The sequence below is a fragment of the Ornithodoros turicata genome, chromosome 5, assembly GCF_037126465.1.
Source record: "Ornithodoros turicata isolate Travis chromosome 5, ASM3712646v1, whole genome shotgun sequence".
Lineage (NCBI taxonomy): Eukaryota > Metazoa > Arthropoda > Arachnida > Ixodida > Argasidae > Ornithodoros > Ornithodoros turicata.
In genome coordinates this window covers 82345068-82367304 of record NC_088205.1, presented here as the reverse complement: position 1 = coordinate 82367304, position 22237 = coordinate 82345068, and the positions used below count along the sequence as shown (strand labels likewise).

Here is a 22237-nt window from a genome sequence, read left to right as displayed (position 1 = left end):
CGTCCCGTCCGACAGGTGTTCCCCTTTTTGGGATCGACCTCGTTTTGTTGAATATCGATCAGACGAGCTCCCTTTGTCAAGACGGGGAATCTGTAATTGAGTTTTCTCTGCTTCCTTTTGAGCAAAACGTTCGGTCGCTGTTCTTGTTACCTTCAAACAGTACTTTTCTCTCTGACATGCAGCAGGAAGAAAATGGCTGTTTCCTTTCTTAGTTGTGAGATCTCCCACTTTTAAAAAAAGAAGGAAGAAAAGGAGAAGAAAAGAAAGAAACAAACCTCACTGGCTGAGCAACCTGATGTGGTAAGTGACACGATAATCAGCCGGTATATACAGTACGTAACCACAATACGTACCACAAAACGAATGTGATAACGCAAAGGTGAAATGAAACCAGCCCACGAAAACTGTACGATTTCGGTAAAGGCATATGGTCAGTGGTATGAATGTAGGGCAAACATGTCGTCAATTTCGTAGTTTCATGGAAAGTGCATAGATCTTCTCTAGAAACATCGTTTTGTCGCATTTTCGAAGTTGTGTTTTATGCAGGATATACTTAGCACCTTGGAGGAGTACAAGGTTGTTTCCATGTTTTTAAGCCTCATCTTCTAGGTTACGTGGCGCTGTGATTCCCACAAAATGCGCATTCTGTAACTTAGGGTGCAAAATATGGAGGTCGCTTGAGATTTCTCTTCTTGCAGTGAGCAGGCAGTTGTGCACTTTGTGCACGTTCGTTTTTCCCTTTGCTTTCACAGTGTAGTCTACCAGAAATGGTTTGCTTTCTCTGTGTTCTGTTTCTAGATGGTACATTTGTCTTCAGAGCGCGAGTACCCAAGCAGCACAATGTACTGGAAGTCGAGTGCATTAGGGGTGGACGGTATGTGTCTTATCAATGTTTTCTAGTTTCATGAATCTGTTCAAGGCCTTTCATCTACCCGCCCACGCCTATTGCACTCGACTTTCAGTGCATTTTGCTGCTTGGGTAGTGTCCCCGCTTTCATTAGAGAGTTTTAGCAGACCGTTGATAACGTACGTGGCTTGCGTCGAACCGTATCAACCGGAACCAATCAGTGGATAAGATTTCTGAGTCACGCACGAGTGCGGTTGGTTCCGATAGAGACGATAACTTTATCAACGGTATACTAAAAACTCACTATTAACTGACATGACGGAACCAGTTTGTTCCGTCATGTCAGTTAATGCGTGTACCCAACTTGCTCGCATCAGTGCTCTTTCGGGTCCCTGCTTTCCCTGTGCTCTCTTTCTGGGTGGTACCTTTGTCTTCAGAGCTCGACGAGTGTTTCAGCTTTCCTTTTCACTCTGTTTCCATGTGGTATCTTTGCCTTCAGAGCACCATACGTTTCCGTGCTTTCCCTATGCTCTCTTTCTAGATGGTACGTTTTCCTTTAGAGCATGACAAGTGTTCCTGCTTTCACTGTACTCTCTTTCTGTATGGCACCTTTGTCTTCAGAATTCGAGAAGTGTTTGTGCTTTCCATGCACTCTGTTTCCACATGGAACATTTGCCTTCAGAGCACGAGAAGTGTTCGTGCCTTCCCTATGCTCTCTTTCTAGATTGTACCTTTGCCTTCAGAGCATGAGAAGTGTTCCTGCTTTCCCTGTGCTCTCTTTATGTAAGTACATTTGTCTTCAGAACTCGAGAAGTGTTTCTGGTTTCCATACACTCTGGTTCTACATGGTACATTTGCCTTCAGAGCATGAAAAGTGTTTGTGCTTTACCTATGCTCTCTCTCTAGATTGTACCTTTGCCTTCAGAGCATGAGAGGTGTTCCTGCTTTCTCTGTGCTCTCTTTCTGGATGGTACCTTTGCCTTCAGAGTGCCACAGATGTTCACATTGTCTCTCAGTTCTCTTTCGGGGTGGTACCTTTGTCTTTAGAGCACCAGATGTGTTGCTGCTTTCCCTGCGTTCTCTTTCTAGATGGTGCCTTTCTGTTCAGGGTACAACAGGTGTTCATGTTGTCTCTGTGTTCTCTTTCTACATCGTACCTTTGCCTTCAGAGTGCCACAAATGTTCACATTGTCTCTCTGTTCTCTTTCGGGATCGTATTTTTGTTTTCAGAGCACGAGAAGTGTTTCTGCTTTCCCGGCGCTGTGTCTAGATGGCACCTTCGTCTTCGTAGAACCACAAGCGTTCATGCGTCTCTGTGTTCGCTTTTTTTTTATTATTCATTCATTATTTCCATCTACAACGATGGTGGTTACCCCGGACAAAAAGAAAAAAAAGGTGCCAATGTGCAGGCTGCGTTCCTGGAATGTGCATTCGTCTTCATCATACCAGAAGTGCTTCTGCCTTCTCTGTGTTCCCATTGTAGGTGTCTTCGGAGCACCAGACCTTTCTCAGTTGTGTCTAAGCTCCTTTTCCTAAGGCCGTCTGTTTCCACACTTGTGATGTACTCAGTTTTTTCCTTTTGGTATTCCTTGATCATCGTACCTCTTTCCCAGCGTGCAGGGCGAGTTTCTCCACTTTTTTCCGATTAGCGCGCCTGCTTCCCTGTGGGTTTCGCAGAAAACACCGACAGAGTCAACCACAGTGGGCGCTCTATATCTACGTCCGTGTACGTATGCTGTCTACGTGTGCACATGTGTGGGCACTGGGACTCACGTCGGCAACGGAGGATCGTGGGCGTGGTTGTAGTGGATATCCCGAATCGATGGTCGAACAGCCAAGGTGCAACGTGCACGGCGTCCTGATCAATGGCCACTGTGCCCACTCTGATTTAACGCTCAGCCGTTTCGAACGGCAAATTAACGCCGTCCGTCAGCCGGGATCGCCTCCTTCTCCAACCCTCTGCATGGACGGTTCGCACCCCAGAGTGTTCGATCGCACTGCACTGACGCCCTCTGGCGTTTGTTTGCTCTTACTTGGCACAGCCTAGGCTATAGGGAGTCCACCGAAAAAAAGGTAAAGGTTGCGTTTAAGTTAGCCGCGCAGGACGAATTTTGTTTTCAGTATATGTAAGGAATATATCTGAATGTCCGCGGTGTGATTCAAAGGCCCTGCTCGAACGTACTATGATCAGGTGATGTAAAGCAATCCAAAAGCAAAGAATTCCACTCCTCCGTGGTTCATGAAAAAAAAATAAAAAAATAAGAACATTTCAATTCATCAACACCTGAACTGAATGGCTTAATACATTTTTGTCACGACTGAACCTCGCGGAGTCGTGTAAAGTAGGCAAGAGGGTCTTTATTCGTGCGCAAGTAGCCCTCATACAGCGCAAACAGAAATATCAGACGAGCTATTTTGCGTCGACACGATTCTAATCCTAGTTGTCTCATCATACCAGAGATAGACGACGTTCGGCGACGACGTCGACAGCGTATATACGATATGTTCTAATACCTTACTACATGTGCTCAGAAGGGATATCGGCCGGTAATTTGCAATGTTTAGTTTGCAACCTGTTTTAGGAATTGGAACAACCTTGTCTATCTTCCAATCGTCCGGGAGCTCCCCACGGGTCAAAGTGTACATGCACCTATACACGTGGGTACAGGGCACGTGGGTACTGTACGTGGTACAGTATTACACGGGGAAATGACTGAGTTTTACTGTAATTGGGAGACAATACCATTGATCATCAGAGACAATATCATTGATTTTTGTGCGATGTAATTAAATGTATAATCTCACTTCATGTGAAGAAGCAGAAGTGCAAAAATTACTTTAGGTAGTGTTTGCCGAGAGAACGAGCTGCTGACACAGATGTTCGCAGACGATTTCAAACTGTAAAAGCACCTTCATAAGGAGTACAATTTTGGCGTTTCTTTAATGCCGCGCTGCCACCGCGAAGCAACTACGACCATAGGACGTGAACATATTCAGAGAAGAAGACAGGAAGGAGCCGGAAACAAGAAGCAACAACTCGGAAGAAGCTTATTCGAAATTTTGCCGGAAAATCTGAGGAAAGCCTCAGAGAGTGCAGTCGGTGCTGCGACCTGATTCCCCTTGTCCATCTTTAACGTGACCTTGAACCTTTTATAAAACAAGCAGATGCTGTATCCATTCGACCGAGCCGCAAAAAAGCTTCCGCTTTAGGATACCCTCGTCATGATCTTTCCGAAGCGACTGAATATGCGAGTGCAGCTTTTCCAATCCTCCTTGATGACACCTCGAACGATGAACACTCGGGAAACGCGATCCAACAACCAAGTGAGTCCCGGCAGACGATGTTCGAGTTAATAACCTCCGGCGACGCGCAGTGCATTAGGAGAAACAGGGTTACGTTTCATAGGTACCACCCTCTGTGGTTTCCTCCAGCAAAGTTCATTAGAAGCCCTCCCTGGAGTTGAGGAAGTTTTCTCCACTTCGTCACTCAGTGGCGATCGATTGTCATCGCATGGAGCAGTTGGGTTGGGTTGGGTTGGGTTGGGTTAGGTTAGGTTAGGTTAGGTTGGGTTGGGTTATGGACCGAGGCTCGTAATTGGGTAACGCTCTACATGTAGTACATTGAACGTGGAAGGCAGACACTGGGAGTTTAGGAAATCTTTGTACGGAATCCAAGAAAAACTTGAATGGAAACCGATATCAATTCAACCGGGTTCAATGTAGCAAATTTATAAAGCATCACAATGCCGCAATGTGTCACTTTCAGGACGCGAACGTAAAACTAGAGTGTCTCCAACTTATACTGTCAATGATTCGCGCTGAATCTTCCACCTCATCATTATCCAACGTATGTGCGCGTATGTGTGAACCGCCATGTCTTCCCGAAACGCCTAGACGACATTGTACTGTGCAATAAACACTTTTATCCCTTTTATCGTTAGTGTTAAGCTATTCGTCAGTATTTAATGCTTCAAGCCCTTACCGGACCTTGAAAGCCCTTACCGTACAAATACAGCAAATGAAACGACTCGAATTATAAGCAGGACGATTGGAGTTTATAACTGAAATAATTTGAGTTCGCAACTTTGAGTATCGACTTCAATCACTCGCATTTACAACACACACAGCACAGCCGATAGTGGTATTCGATCCCACTACCTGTGAGCCTTTAGCATGTAGAAAACGTTCAGCACAAAGAAACGATTCGCAGCTTTTCTTCCGCACAGCGTTGTTCGCTGTCCTGCCGCGCCGCGGCGCCACTGTCGCGCTCGTCACAGATATAACGATATAACCGACGAGGACAGAGCGCCCGCAACGGACATTTTCTACAACAACGACACCACCGTTGTCCAATCAATGGAGTTCCCGGTATTTCGTTTCGATCGCTAGTACCGTATAATTAGAGGTCACCAGAAGCCGTCGTTCTGTTGTTGTTCCGCAATAAACATTGCATTAATGGACCACTCGTACAGCATGCCCCTTTGTAGCGACGCTCTTTGTTGACCATCACAAAGACGGAAGTGTTATTTGACTGGCGGATTTTTAAAGGATACGACGACCTTTCGCTTGCGGTTGAGAGATCAGGCGGATAAGACCGCACGGTTAAGATAAGATAAGACCGATAAGATAAGACACGGCGGATAAGACCGCACACAAAACGATCGCGCCCACTAAAGATTGCAGCCTGATTGCTAGGAAAACCAGGTTGTTACGACTGCCCTCTGACGAGAAAAGTTTCTATCTCGTGGCTAACAACTTATTAATGTAAATTAGTTTTTTCTTTTTCAAATTCCACGTTGGCACCAAGCGACTACATGGCTGTGGAGCGGTGTACAGACGTGGGCCAGATGCAGACATGTACAAGATACTCAAAAATGTATTTAAGATAAGATAATAAATACTGACGTTAGAATGTAATTAAGATAGAGTATAAACACGTGAAAATTAAAGTAATTAAGATAGAGTACGGAATACTTCAAAAACTATTTGAAATACAATTAAGATACTATTTATCCTTGAACGCAAAAAGTCACCAGTCACTGGTCAATGCGGCGAGTCGCCGCTATGTGACATGAATCACCTAAAACCCGCGTACTATACAAGCCGTCCCTGTGTGATAGTAGTCATCTAAAGAGAAGTCCCAAAAAGATGAAAAAGAGATATCATATAACTCCACTAAATATATGTGACCCAAAACAAAATAAAATTCTAGCAGGTCCCAGTTCGGCGAGGTCAGAATTCGGCGTTACCATGTCAGGGCACACGTAATAGAACCCGCACCCGCCAAGGATTAGTACATACCAGAGGCAAGATCTCTAAATGGAGACTTCCAAGAAGGGCCAATGTCCGGGTCAAGTCCGAGGGACTCAGGGAATTTCCACTGAACAAGCAAGATAATGGAAAGACGAGACACAGAAAGTTTGAGAGGGATATCCAAAATATGTAGTTAGAGTATTGAGTAGAAAATACCATAAAATGTATTTTAAATAGAGTACAAATACACAAAACAAAAAGTATTGAGGAGAGTACCAAAATACCGCAAATTGTATTTAAAATACAGTATTTCAAATACAATACTCCAAATACGTACAAGTCTGGCCAGATGGAAGGAGTGAGAGCGCGTCTGGAGGCCGACTTGAGGGGGAACGGTGCCGACATCTGCGTGAAGCGTCCATTGAAAAGCCCACGGAAAGAAGTCAGAACGACGCTATTATCAATGATTTTGGAAGGGACAGCAATAGAACGAAGTATTGGAAATGAAAATACCCCCCTCTGCATAGAAACGGAAGTGAAGGTCGACTTCCCCAAAATTACATTTTTTTAAGACAATTAGTTGAGCGCGGGGGAATAATGATATATTCGGGATTTTCAAATTTGATTTGCGAGTATTTTCAGGCTCACCATCGCAAAATGCCACGTTTGTTCCTCAATATTTGAATTACGGCATTAGTATGCTTTAATAGCTCGAAAAGATGGGTAAGCTTATTCGGCCAGCCAATAAACCGAGCAAACTAGAAAAAAAAAATGCTGCAATAAAACACGTATAAAAATATAAACGACATCTCGTGCACGTTCTGGGATTCGTACGCTAATCTCACCAACTGGCAAATATTAGCGAAATAATTATGAAAATGTTGAAAAAGAAAGACAAAGATATCACTTTGGTGTTAATTAAAGAAGGGAGCTATAATTGAAAATAATACACGGGGTGTATTCTTATTTTACAGATTTTTTACTCTACTACGCGCTTCTGAAGCGCGTAGTTCTGGTTTCAGCTCATTTGCATAGCGAATCTCAAGGTACGTTCCCTTCGTACGATTTTTAATAAGGACGAAAGATTTCAAAAATGACTGGCTCCAAGTTCTGCTATCTCGTATTTGCCAGAAAACATCTCATTAATAAGTTAAGTAATGAATTTTAGCTAATTAGTCGTCCAGTAGTTGCATGCACTGTCCTACAGGATGTCCGCCTGGCCGCATAACTCACCTGCCAAGATGGCATCAGCGCCTGTTCTCAAGTTTTTCAATGATAAAATCTGTAATGAATAAAAAAACAACAACTTCATAACACTACGAGTCAACAGATGACAAGTAAGATAGATATAAGATCGTTATACATCTGCACGCAAAGAAATGTCTCACGCCGTCTATAGTAATTTGCACCGAGAACAGTTTAAATAGGTCGGGTCTTTTTTTTTTTGTCTCTACTAGACCCGGAGTAGCTTGTCCCGCGGTGAGCGGGCTCACATCTCCATTTTTTTCTCCTACCACCATTATAATCATCATCATCATCAGGTCAGGAATCAAAAAGCCCACCATAAAAATTGAAGTCCGAAAAATCTCGCCTGTGGCAACCTCTCCTCTACATCTTTTATGCAGAGATGAAATGAGCCCGGAAAATGCTTTTCGACCATAGGCCTTCCCACCTGCTTTCTTACGAGTACATTCAAAAGCATCAGCGTCCAAAGCCTGCAACGTTTAGCGTCGAATAGACAGAGACGCGGCGTGGGCGTAAATCACCCGGGATATGGGGCACATATTATGTGAGTGCGTAACATTTGAGGCGATGCTTGAATGGGCAAGCGACACGATGTTTCGATTAGCGTCATGCTTGGCTCCGTGTATAGGGAAGGCCTAATCACCGAAGGACGCCTTTCAGGTAAGCTTCAAAAGTATAGCTCCGGGTGATCAGTTCCATTAAAAAGGTTGCGCCAATTCGTTGTATTTCATTTATTATACATCATTCACGCATTGTACAGCACGCCAGAGCAATAGGGGGAAAAAAATATATTTTTCAACGTGACATAGATGGCGAGTAAGTAAAAATTCACCTCACGGTCAAGAAATACGTGCTTGAGAGTTTCTTGCTCCTCATTGCAAGGTACTCTGGTATATAAGGAGGTGCGTGAACCTCCTAACCACACCTTCACGGGAAATGTCTGAGTGAAAACGGATATCAAAGATTTCGGGATTTGCTTTAACCTACGAAACACATCTCTTTCCTCGGCGGTGTGAAAGCCTATACCCAATATATCTGAGGTGTCAGTGACATCTCCAGGGTGTCCCAATAGAGGTTATTGGGCTCAATTTTCACTAGGTAGCCCCTCCACTCACCCCCCCCCCCCCCCCAATCGAAGCGTTTCCCCCAATTTCACAGTTCCTTGTAAAGGGCTTCACTCTTGGGTCTTGACGAGTTCTCCATCGATGCTGGTAGGCTTCGGGCGCACATCACGTGTCAGTACATTTAAAACATGCTGTTATATATATGCAAAATGCGCGTGTTCTTGAAGTGCGTGTGAGGGAATTGTGTTAGGAATCCCCCCGTCTCGCTCTCTTCCTCTCTGTCAAACTTGGAAGTAAAACCCCGAGATAAGGAGTACAGACAAACTCGTGCACCAGCTTGTCAGCACCATGTCACTTTTGTCTGCCAAACTTTCCCCGTTAGAAAGGTCCCGACTTGGAATAATCCCGTTACTTCGTTCGAGAATGTGTTTGTGATCGTCTCTGTCTTCCTTGTCTCGGGGTTTAATCATTTCCATTAAAATTCTCGACTTTCTACTTCTAGAGCCATGGCGCCACAGAAGATGCAGGCAAGGAATACACAATACACACGCAGCACAACTGCTGTACATTTGAGCGAGGAACATAAACAACAAACAAAATATATCACCACAACAAGGAACAAGAAAAACAAACAAACAAAGAACATATGTTACCACAAACAATGAACAAAATTTGTTATCCACAATAGACAGTCAATAAGAAATCACACTGCATATTTGAATCTCGATGCAAAATAAAACACAGCGATCAGTTTCATTGTTCTCGTCAGGTCTAACATTATGTATCGCTGTTATTGAAGGAAGTCCAAGGAGCTTGACAAGGTATCACACTGTACTGCTTCCTCTAGTACATCATCTGTGTGTGTGTGTGTGTGTGTGTGAGAGAGAGAGAGAGAGAGAGAGAGAGAGAGAGAGAGAATGCTTGAGATAGTTGGCTCTAGAGAAATATTGTTTTAGTCGACGATGGAAGCATCCTTGAGCCTGAGGGACGAAGGGACACGGGAGACGTATAGCACCCTAAACCCCTCCACTTCAAGGATGCTGCCTTCGTCGATTTCACACCAGTTCGCCTGCCTCCTCGCACTTTGCTGATCTATTGTTTTAGTGCTCCGTTATGTTTGCGTGAGAGCTCCCTGTTGCGTTAAATGTAATGTAGTCGTCAGACATCATATTTTTGTAACCAATTTGTGCAACTGCTAGGTCCCTGGCCCTGCCCTCAATTGCAAAGGAAAGCGGAGGATAGAGAAAGCGGCATCGCAGACTGCTTTTAAACACGGACTCAAAAACATGAGACCCAAACAGGACAGGGGCGGATCTAGAGGGGGGGGGGGGGGGTTCCGGATGTCCTGACCCCCTCCTCAAATTCTGTCTTCGCGTAGCTTAATTAACGCTAGATGGCGTGTCTAGCATGCTGTCCATGGCTGGACCCCCTCCTCAGAAAAATCCTGGATCCGCCCCTGGACTCAAAACCGAGAGTATCACGTGACATCCATCCAAGAGTGACACACGTTCGAGGCTTTTCTGCGGACACCACCACCTACAAGCAATGGAGCTGCAGGCGACACATGAAGTCACCCCATAGTTCCGGCAAACACCCAGAAGTAGAAGTAACAGTTCGGTAGGGGAATCCTTCAAAGATGATTTTCTGTAGAGGTTCAGTATTGCAACTTAATGAGTTATACTGATTATATTCTACGGTCTGTTGCGAGTATATCACGATGTTGACGAAGCTGCTACCGTGTTTTCGTGCATTCTCGGAAAGTTAGAACTGCAAAACCAGAACAGGGTTGGCCATAGGATAGAGCTTGCGTTTCAAGACTTGATCCAACTGGAGCCGTCCCGAAAAAAATCAACTCTATATACTTATACAGGGTGTCCACGCTAAGTGTGAACATATTTTTTAAAAATATATATAACACTTTTTCCAAGATGAAATCAATTGCAATATAGCATATGCTAAAGGGCACTCCCTAGCAGGGCATTAGCAAAGTCCAAAAGCAATGTCTTAATTAACTTTTTAATTATAAAAGCTACAAAGTTGTCCCAATGAGAACATCTGTTCCTTTCGGTCACCTGATATCGTAGCCGTTTTCAGAACAAAAACCCGTTCTTTAGATCGCCCGCAAAAAATTCGTGAAGCAACGCCATTTTTTTTATTTTGTTCATTGTGCTTCTTAGAGACGCGTCTTTCTTTCACCCCCAATTTGAGAGGGAGAAAGAGCACACTATCGCCTCTTGCGTCCTGGAAAAAGATTAAAAGGAAACAGAAAATGCAACCCAAGATAAGGCCAGTTCCGATAGAGTCACCCGATACGCTTGTTTTTGTTTTGTTCCCGCAAGTTAAAGCTCATCTTCGACGCATGAGGCGGCACTGTGCTCCTTCCCCCTCTCCCGTTGGGGATGAAGGAAATACGCGTCTTCTAAGAAGCGCAATGAACAAAATAAAGAAAACATGGCGTTCCTTCACGAATTTTTTGCGGGCGATCTATCGAACGGATTTTTGTTCTGAAAACGGCTACGATATCAGGTGACCGAAAGGAACAGATGTTCTCATTGGGACAACTTTGTAGCTTTTATAATTAAAAAGTTAATTAAGACATTGCCTTTGGACTTTGCTAATGCCCTGCTAGGGAGTGCCCTTCAGCATATGCTATATTGCAATTCATCTTGGAAAAAGTGTTATATATGTTTTTAAAAAATCTGTTCACACTTAGCGTACCCTGTATATACCGCAAGGAAGGAAGCGATCAGAGGTCGTTCTCTTCCGTTTCTTTTTTCCTATCATCTTCCTACTAACCAGTATCGAATCCTACGATCGGCAGTGCTAAGATTTTCTTTGGGGTTTCAGGCAGATTTTTCAGACGACAGTGTTCACCCTTGAAGTCAGTCCAGGACACTAATCTAGGACACTAATCCAGGACACTAATCTTCTCGTCTCTCATTCCTTCCAGCTATGCTCTCATACGCACCGCGCTCATAACCACAGTTTGATGGCGGTGCTGACACGGAGCAAAAAGGAAGTTTTTTTTTTAATTCCGTGTTAGCGCCGCGAAGCAACTGTGGCTATGAGCGGAGTACAGACGTAGACAGATGGAGAGAGTACAGCAGGAAGGAGCGGGGGGACAAGGGGGTTACTGTGCGTCCTGGGCCGACTTCAGGGGGAACTGTGTGCGGACATTCGTCCGGAAAATCTACCGGAAAATCCAGGGAAAACGTCAGACAGCGCAGCCGGTGGTAGGATTCGAACCCACGACCTTGGCTACCAGCGACGACGAGCGGACGCTTTAATCCGTTCGGTCGCGTAAAAGGAAAGTAAGACGAACAACAATCAGAAGTCCTTGCTTCCGGGCTTCTTTCAGATCTCGTTCATTAGGAATTAATTAAAAGCGTCTCGACTTACACGATATCACTGTCACCACTGTTCGTGAAAAGAAAACGACAAAGGAAAACGAGAGAAGGGAATTGCATTGGCAGTTATAAGACATCCACTTCCGATAATTGCGCTGCTGCAGAATGCACGTATTTGCTAAAAGAGAAGAAGAAAGCCTTTTGTTAGGAAGCCCCATCGTCATGCAAGATTGAGGGGCGGCACCAGGAAACTAGAAGCCGGGAGGTTGTATTTCTTTTCTAGGTGGATGAAAGGGGAAATCGAGACGGAAGTCGACCTCCAAGAAAACACTGCTGGCAGAGTTCGACGGGCCCGCAGCCTGGTTTCGTAACACTGCAATTCAACTTGGTAAGTATCGACGTACTACGAGGTATGTTATTGGGTGCTAAAAGGGAGGTATTAAATTCTGCTCGAAACACTGATAATTCTTCTGCAGCGGAAAATGCTGCGGCGCTCTTGCGGCGTGCTCTCTATGTCACCGAAGTGACGTCACCATCCCTGATTCGCTTAACCCGTCTCTGGAGGAGTCCCTTCTGGGGGATATGCAGATCAAAGACTCCCTCTCTCACTCTCTCGTGCTAGAGGTAAGCTACGACCGTCGTTCGCGCGCGTTATTCGTCGCACAATCCGCCGCAGTCAAAAGTGAAAACATTATTCATGGGGCCCCTTTCGCTGCTCCTTTAAGAATAAACTGCTCTGTCGATCTCCAGGTAGACACAAAACCTCGATTTCAGACGTCTCCTTCCATGTGGGCTCCACAGTGACAAGTCTAAGCGTATTATCAATTTCTTTGGTAAGGGAAGTGCCTCAGGACGAGACCTACCGATATTTCGAACAGATATAATTTCTTTGGTTGTGTAAAACTTTAAGAGAAAAAAATCGACGTTTCGTGAGGTATCCCGTATGCAAGATAGGAGCATGTTAGGAATGAAGGGCAGCATTCACTGTGTATTGAGTGTGTGTATAGCGAAATGCAAACGCGCATATGCCGATTATGAATATAACGGGTATAATAAGCACCGATATAACGATATGCTCCTACTGCTTGCGAAACACGCATGACACACGCATTCTCACACATTCAAAGCGTGCAGAATCTAACTCATCATGCGCGAAAATCCTACTCATTTCTCCCCTAACATATAAGAGGCCAAACATCGGAATGAGTAAAACCCAGCGTGCGCAGACTCTTTTATGTGGCCAATATAACGTTCCCGCTGCCTTCGTTGGGACAATGCGAGATTTACTTTGTTTCTTAAGCATCTCTCTCTCTCTTCCCCCGTGAACGGTATAGTAGTTCGCAGACGTGATTTACTCGCAGTTGCTTATTCCAGCAGCGTTCCTCACATCTAGGGTGCGAAAAGCGTTGGCGGTACATAAGCACCTTACGTTCTCACGGTGGAGCCCCATTTAGAATGGCTCCCTTTTTATGCATTGTGAGAGGAAAGCAGCTGCGTTCAGGTTCGCACGGCTGCCCTGCTTTGTCTTCTCGCATGAAATATGAAACGGAGTTGTTCTTTTTTTTTTTTTTTTTAGCACTTTCCAAAAATGCCTCAACCAACATGGCGGCGGCCTTGCTTTCGCTGCGACTTCCAGGGGGAGTTCCAATGATATATTCTCGCACTCGTTTTGGTTTAGACGCACGCGGTTTGGACTAGACGAAAATAGACGGTGCCGTGAGACGCTTTGCAGGGTGTCTGTAGACCTCTATGACATCACGTGAACTAAATTCCAATCAACTGTGGCTGTGATGTACAGACGTTGGCCAACGGTGGGAGGATATCACGAAGCAGTAGATTAAAGATTTAGTTGAAAGCATCAATGCTCCAAGCGTTGATGCTCCTAGCATCCATCTTTTACTTTTTTTTGTTTCTATGCGCAGTGCATTCCCTGATTCGCCGAATCCTTGCTCACTTTTCGCTGACTTGACCGATGTGGAATCCACACCGTTTGAAATTCCCGCGCGGAGTGACGTATGTGCCACGTCAGTGTGACGATGTTATGACGACACAATTGCGTTCGCTTCCAGGGCTGTGCATTGTGCAAAACACGGCTTGGTCGCTCCTGTTGAAGAATTCTTTGCGATCCGCTTCAGCGAACGCGTGAGGAGGAGGTGTGGAGAGAACGCTGACACGTGATCAGCACGTCACAGAAACGTCACGTGAGCCGACTACGAAATTATCTCGCTTGCTCCTTCCTGTGGGTGCGGCTCCGCTGCCGCGTGTCGGGACAAAATACGCGAGACATTGGAAATACGATGAAAGATGAAAGTCACTGAAAAGGTTAGCCAGCTGCAGGAGTCATTCATCGTTAATTTGCAAATTGAGGCCTTGTATGTATTTGTCCCTTCTATGTTGTTCCAGCCTCAGAACATCAGGTCTTTCATGTTCAACTGGAAATACGTCGATTTTGAGTGGAAGGGCTCGCAGGAGAGTTTCTTTTTTTTTTTTTGCATTCGAATGCTCCTGCCAGCTACATTTATTTCAACTACCTTAATGAGTAGGAGCTTAGTATTTGTCCTTGGCTGACTTCGTGGGGATTATTCCGACACCCGTCTGAGAATCTGCCGGATATAACCCAGGGAAAACAGAGGACAGCACAGCAGGTGCTAGGATTCAAACTCAGCACCCGTCACTCTTTAACGTGACCTTGGAGCCACCTCCACTGCGTCCAACCTGCAACTGTTCGCAAGTGCAATAACAGAGCACGAAGAGTGCGACAGCATGTTCATGGGTACTAGCGCCCCCTTGCAGCCAGCCGGGGATGCTTGCGGAGCGTACGGGATTTCAGACAAGTGTGTCGCAAGTAGCGCGTGACCTGTCAAAAAAGAGCTAACAGATTTTCATTTGGGGGCTATAGATTCAGATAATTTTATATACACTCACGTTTCCTGCCGTAGTATACCTGCTACCATAAATGGTGCCCCCTAAGTCTTATTTCGTGCGTCCGTGCACCTGTGGTGTTCCTAGTGTTCCTATTGGTAGTGAGCGCACATAGGCGGTGCTTCTGCTGTTAAGGTGAGCAGGAACGGGTGAGGCAAAAAAAAAAAAAAAAGGGGGGGAGACCACATGTCTGTTGTTGATGTTGTACTGCTTCCACGTGAGCACTGTACCTACTATACGCTCTACTTTTTCACGCTCCGCGAGGTTAGCGTACGCAGATTTCATTTTACTGTGCACTTTCGGTTTACCACTCCTTTCTATCTATCTACCTTGCATGTCGTCTGCTACGATCTACCTCGAACGAGATCGATCGCAAAAACAACAAATCACTGCGGGAAAGAACCGTGTTGTATAGAAAAGGAACGACTACTTTCGGTGTTCCTTACAAGTATTCCCCCCTCCCGCCCACTTCCACGTGTGTCGCCGGCCATGAAAGCAGTTCCACGCGTGTCGCCTACAATAAAAGCGATTGCACGCATGTCGTCTGCTGTGAAAAACAGAAACTAGACAACAACCTCCAATGCACGTGTCGCCAAAACATAACTCACATTATCACAACCTGAGTGGTCACATCGACTCTGAAGAGGAAAAGCTCTCGTCTTTTGTTTTGCTTTTACCGTTTCCTCCCTTCTAGTTGAGTCTTTGTTTTTGTCGCTTGCTTTAGCGTGTGACGAACGAGGGATCACCTGCAGAGACAGCTGGAAATCCCCTGGTGGCAGGCTTCCAAACTAAATGACAGTGAGCGAATACTGAGTAGCGAACCGGAAGAGAGCGAATCGCTTTCGCTATATACAGCCCGTCCCCCTTTCCCAATCCTCGCAAACTCCCTCTCCCACCCGCTTCTTCCGTTCCCTGTTTGTGCCTGGGACTGATTGCTGTTTCTGTTCATGGGCGCCATTACTTGGCCGACATGACATCCCGGTTGACAGGAGAGACAAAACGGTTTGCTGCCTTTAGGAGCGGTTATCGCTGGCTTGTGTTGCTCTCGTAGGACTGAGAGAGTGTGGCATATTCGATAATGGCTCGAGTGACCACAATGGATAGAGAGAGAGGGGGACTGGGACGAGTGACAGGCGAAGATTAGTTTCAAAAAATGGTTACTGAAATGGCGCGAGCGGGGTGTTGCTTTTTTTTTTTTGTGTGTGTGGCGGTGAATTTTAGTGAATAGACAGATGAACAGTCTACGAATGTTTAAAGAGGACGCGTTGAAACAGTGATGTGAGCAGAATGACGTTTTGGAAAACAGGACGTCAGATACATGCGTAGAATTGACACTAAACACTTCCGAGCTAGAGAGGGGACGTTTTGAAATTTCTTCTATGTCTCCTTCTTTCTGCAATTAAAGGAATCTCCATAGATTCCTTCATGACAGAGACGGTTTATGAAGAGGTGGATGCGTTTTTGTGACACCTTTCGTGCAAGGCAGCAATGTTTTCCCATGAAAATGCGCTCTTCGAATTTGTTCTTTCTCGTTGTTTCTTCGATATCGTTCTTTACGAGGCTGGTGAAAGATTGATTCGTGTCAATCGGCAGGATGTTTGCTTACCAATTCGCTGCGAATTCAATTGAAATGTTGTTTTACGGTGACTCCGAGTGTCAAAAGAAAGCCAGAGATAGCGTCTGTTTAGCTTTGTTCAGGTCCAGCCTGGCGCTTTCAACATTCGGAAATAGTGAACGGGTCACAGCATGAGCTCAGAAGGCGTGACAAATCCCAGGGAAAACCACATACATCCAGAGGTGGGAATTTGTACCCTCCCTTTAGCATCACGTTGGAGATACTAGTAATGATGTTGCATACAGTCATTTGGTACGTTTAAGTCGTAACGTACTGCCTGCGACATACTTGTCTGAAAACTCCAGCACGTGGCCCAGCTGTCCCCTATCGGGGGTCTCGCGCGCGAAGGAGCTGTACCATTATCGCCTCCGAGGAAAGGGCGTGTAGTGTGACTGTAACGTCACTGGATTGGGGGAAAGTACCGCCATCCTTTTCCGCTGAAAAGGTTAGCTGAAAAGATTAGCCAGCTGTAGGATTCGAACCCAGTTCGACTTTCATCGTTTAATTTCTTAGGCAAATTGAGGCTTTGTATGTATTTGTCCCTTCTATGTTGTTGTTCTATGTTTATCCCTTCAAAAACACCGTCCTCTTCCGTCGCACGTGGTGTTGCGGACGATATCGAAACTAACAGAATACGCGGAACTGAATACAGAAAAAAACAAGTGCACGAGGAGGTTTTATAGGTAGTAAAACATGTTACTACAGTACATAACACCAAAAACAAACGCGCAAGTTACTTATCACAGCAGGATACACCAAGAAAGACATCAAGAAAGACATCAAGAAGTAGACGAGTCTGTCTGCAGCTATCGTCTACTGCAAGCCGTACTGCGAGCTTTCCGACATGCGCCGACCTTTTACTGCTTCGTTTACTTTTCCGGCACACTTTCCTGCGTAAATCTTTTGTAATCTGTGCTCGTAATCTCCTTGTAACTGGTACTGGTAACCGCTGCATCCAGTGTCATATCACGCCACCCTATAGACAGGCATCTCTATGGGCTAAGCAATCAGACGCGCAAAACAAAAAGAAAGCTACGCGCATTGCGTAGAACCACCACGCTATTCCTTACGTACGCAAAGCGCGATAGCGTACGATGTACAAAAACTCTCTAATACCCTTGTCACACGGGCACATTTACGGCCTTTTATCTCAACTTGTTTAGTAGATAGGGCGACAAGTTCGATGCCGCAGAGAGCGCGAAACAGTGCTGCGTGAATGTTTTCTATTTCAATTGTGGAATTTCCAAAAGGCCTTGAGATAAGAGGTTCTGAATGTGCCCGTGTGTCAGGGGTATAATACCACCACCAACGCTTTCCCAAGCAGCACAATGTACTGAAAGTCAAGTGCAATAGGGGTGGACGGTATGTGTCTTATCAATGTTATTTAGTTTCATCAGTCTGTTCAAGGCCTTCCACCTACCCGTCCACCCCTATTGCACTCGACTTTCAGTACATTTTGCTGCTTGGGTTGCACCTACGTTAACGTACAGCATGCGCCCTCCTATCTCTTCTAATCAGGCGTGATAAGGGGTATCACTATGTCCAGCAGTTGGCCTCGAGCGGGTAATGTCGTGAAGTTCCGTCGACAGAGGGCACAACCACCACCTCCGTAGCTGCTCCGTAGAATATCCTACGTAGAAAGGGTGTCCAAGGACTAAACGGATTAGATGTATTTCTGGCCTAGAAGGCAACCTTATTGTGGCATCGTATCCCATTGCGTGGCCATAAACCCGGGCCTAAGCGGGCTTTGCAGCGGCCGCAGCTTTGTTTTGGCCGCCTCGTAGCGGCATCGTTGGCGCGTTTATGCCTTGCTAAGTAGCCATAAAGGACAATTTTACGATCCACATCAAAGGGGAGCGAAGGCGGATATTTGCTCCGGAAGCCAATGAGAGCGCTTTCCAACCACATATGTACGCACACAAGGTCAACAGGACGCTTTTTGCGAATTTCGAGGACGTGTTTGCGCTGTACTTCCCAGATAAAGTGCGCTTGCCCCTAATGCATTAGGTCGTTATCTATGAGCTAGGAAGGGCACCGGAAGGTAATTTTGGTCGGTACGTGAATTACCGTGAGTTCGTAAACTAAGAGTGATATAAAAAATGTCAATGAAAAGACCCCCGAAAATCTGGAAAGTGAATCGAAAGTACTGCTTGCGACATACTTCTCTGAAATCTCTAGCCCAGCTGCCCCATATCGGCAGCGTCGCGCGGGAAGGAGCTGTACCATTGTCGCCTCCGAAGGGAGGCCATCTTTCCTTACCTCTTGAGCGTGCCTTTCGTATCTTTTTGAGGGGCCTTTTCTTCAACTGCCATCGTTCAATGGAGGTCGTGTTCTACATAACGCCTCCATTCGGGAGAGATCACCTGTCATACTTGAGCGTCGTCTGCTAGCATGAAGGAAAGAATGCTGGAAAAGCAAGCGACGCCCAAGTATCACAGATGAACTCTCCCGATTGGTTGCGTTGTGCGAAACAGGCGCCTACAGTCACGGAATTGGAAAAGATTAGCGGAAACTTTCATCTTTCGTCGTTAATTTCTTAGGCAAATTGAGGCTTTGTATGTATTTGTCCCTTCTATGTTGTTCCAGCCTCAGAACACCAGTTCTTTCATGTTCATCAGTTGCCGCCTGTGTCGATCCCGTCGTATGAATATGTGTGTGTGAGTGAGCAAAAGTGTAAGAGTGAAAGAACGGTGAGTGAGAGAGAGTGGCTGGTTTGTCCCTTCAGATGACGCACCCTGGAAGTCACTGAGAAGGCGTGTTAGCTTAGCTCAATTGGTAGAGCCCTGGACCTGCAATCCAGAAGATGTGGGTTCGAGTCCTACAGCTGGCTAACCTTTTCAGTGACTTTCATCTTTCATAGTAAAATTCGATTTGGACGCGGGGAGGAAATCCAGGAGGGAAACGATCCAGGGAACGGGCAAGGCGAACGGTGTTCTGCTGCTTTATGAGCCTCCGTGTGTGTGTGTCCTCCCCAATTATTTGTCTTCCTCTTGCTCACGTCATCTCACGGGCATGCCACCCTCGTGCCGCTTCCTCATGGTCACCTTCGACCCAGAGCAGAAGATGACGACAGTATGCTGATAGGTAACAGTATACACGAAATGTTCGAGGCTATCGGTACGGGTAAGAGCGCTGAAAACGCACGCACATACATACATACATACATAGGAAACTTATACCCACACCACAACAGTGTGTGTGTGTGTGTGTGTGTGTGTGTGTGTTTAGCGCTCTTATCCGTACCGAAGTTATCTACCGACAAGCCCAAAAATATGTTTTAGTTAGAAGCTATCTCCTATGACATGTAATTTTTTTTTCACATTCAGTGTTAGCGCCGCGAAGCAACTGTCACTTTATCGGTGCACAGACGTGGACAGATGAAGAGAGAACAGCGGGAAGGAGAGGCAGACAAGGGGGGGGGAGGGGGTTAGTACGCTGCGTCCTGGGCCGACTACATGGAGAACTGTGAACATGGGGAACATCACACAGAACAGGTGGTGGTATAGGATTCAAACCAACCACCTCTCACTCTTCAGCATGACCTCGTAGGTAAGCTACGATCAACGAGCAGATGCCGCAGCCACCGAGCCATGTCGCCTGTAAGCTTCCCTGGGATAACCGACGCGGTAAAAAGCGCACTCGCGCAATAATGTCGACGTCTGCCTACACATCAACTATAGAACTCCCGGCTAACTCAATCCAATTCACTAGCCAACTCTGTTCCTCTTTTTTTTTTTTCTTCTTTTCTAAAGTTTCCATTATGTACCGATGTGAAGGACGTTAAGCACTCGTGCATTAGCTCAAAACGCGGGACATATAAAAAATAAAATAAAATAAAGTAAATGAGTTTTGAACGAGCGCCTTCCTAAGAAGATTCATCAGAAGGTGAAGCATGTGGCTAGAGCAGATGGTGCTCGAAAGGAACAGCTCCAACAATCCCGGCGTGCAAATAAAGAAACAAACAAAAATAGAAAAGCTTAACGAAAGAGACGGAGGCGAGACGATGAAAAATTGACTTACAAATGAAGGATGTTCGACGGTAGAAGCGAGGAAGTATTGCATGCGCGAAACTTTGGACAACAGGAAGTAACGAACGGACCATTAGAATAGGTAAGAACTGTACCTAACGAAGACACCGTATGAAAAGTTTTGTATTAATTTCCTAATTGCACGAACAGTTTAATCTACCGTCTACTTCGACCGTTTAATTGATCCCAAAAACACACAAAATAAATCTCAACCGAATGAGAGACGGTCTTTGCCTTACATTAAACAAGAAGGAAGAATGATGAAGGTTTCTATGTGTTCCAGCTTCAGAATATCAATTGTCTCATGTTCAACTGATACATTAAATAGTACGGCTTCCGCTCTACTATAATTGTATTTTACGTTTCAGAATTTTAGTCCCGGAGGAAGGTTCTGACATTTCTTTGGGTTACAAAGGGGTCGACAGAGATGATATAGCGAAATGCTGCTCACGAACGATAGGTCAAGTATTCTGGCCACAGAGCAGAAAGGACTCCGACTTCCGGATGACTAGAGCAGAGGACAGGAGTGTGACTGGAGCCAAATCTGGCAACCCTGGGTAGCAGCAACGTCAAACCATGTTCACTTGCCTCCCTCGGGCGCCTCCTAGCGGCCACAAATCAAACGAGCCGTAGTAACGCGCAATTTTAAGGGACCCATCCCTTATCCGAATGCCAGGCGTACAACCATCCGAAAAAACACATTTGGAAAGAGGCCGTTTCCGACTGGGAAGATTCCAGCGTGTACGACCGCCAGTCCACAATGGTACAAGACGTCCAGGAACGTGGGGAATGTCCAGTCCTGTCGCTACAAGAGATGAGAGCCATCGATATCCTTCACCGTTGGCCAGCGGAAAATGCCCCAGTATTTATTTCCCACTCGGATTGCTGGAATAGTTTAGGCCAGCCTCGCTTTATAGCGCGACGAGAAATTTTCGCACAGTCCAAAATGGTCGGCTTTGTTTCACTGGCGCGGGACCCGGTGCGGACAGATGAGAGGTGCGAGCGTTTCGTCCGTGTGCTTTCTAAGCACTAGGCTGTCAGAGCGTGCAACATGCATTGGCGCATGAACGCCAGGAGGAATGACAGTGTTAACGTAATCGTAGTTGAGGCCGATTACGCAAAAAGATAGCGCTTAACTTTGATATGGGTGGTTCATTGTACAGGGTGCGTCAAGAGGAGTGTTCGGAAGTTTTCGGAAATTCACGTTATGTTTTTCCTTTAAAAACTATTTGAAGCAACTATTTGCGATATGGCCTAGTTAGACGTAATATTGCTTGAACAGCCAGCAAGCCGCTCTTAATCAGCTTTCAAACTTAATTTCTTTCATTGATAACGATAGGTTGGTTGTTTAAATTAGAAAGTTTAGAGTATTACTATAGTACATCACTGAGGTATGTAATCTGCAAAAATGGAAACCCACAGCGATCCTCTGTGATGTAGAAAGGAGCGAAAACGCAATAGTGAGTTTTAGAGCGTCGTAATCTATCGCCTCAACTCTCTCACAGACTGCTGGGCTGGCTGGCTTGTCCTCAATGCGTGGTGTATACCCACGCTTTGTACTGCTACGGCACTGCCGAGAAAAGTGTAGCTATCGCGCTAATTTCTATTTCTTCGTTGTCTCGCCCTACATAATAGACAGCAACTTCTAGAAACTACAAGGAAGATAAGGTCTGCTCATGATTTCATTGCATTACAGTGCCGGGGAACGTGCGGTGAAACAGCATCGACTGCATCGAGGAGAAATGAACGCAGTGCATGGAGAAAGAAGGGGCCATAAAGCTGCCGAGCCTGAAACGAAACTTCGCAGGACGCACGGGGATTTTGCATTTGTTTGCATTTTGATTTTGCACTGGCTGTTAAGAATATATTGATTCAAAGTAGTCTCTACCGCAAACGGGTATCTATACAGTTATGTT

General features: G+C 45.6%; 1 protein-coding gene, 1 long non-coding RNA gene and 1 other non-coding gene across 3 annotated transcripts in view; 2 read left to right on the top strand and 1 right to left on the bottom strand.

Annotated features, from left to right (window-relative positions):
- LOC135394988 (guanylate cyclase soluble subunit beta-1-like) overlaps nucleotides 1–22237 on the bottom strand; it is a 201593-nt gene that overhangs the window by 103471 nt on the left and 75885 nt on the right. The window lies entirely within an intron of this gene.
- On the top strand, nucleotides 11938–22201 carry LOC135394986 (uncharacterized). The gene is made up of 3 exons (XR_010422985.1): nucleotides 11938–12144; nucleotides 12233–12380; nucleotides 22018–22201. It is a non-coding gene; the product is annotated as an uncharacterized LOC135394986 (long non-coding RNA).
- Trnaa-ugc (transfer RNA alanine (anticodon UGC)) lies at nucleotides 19051–19123 on the top strand. Its single transcript has one exon. It is a non-coding gene; the product is annotated as a tRNA-Ala (tRNA).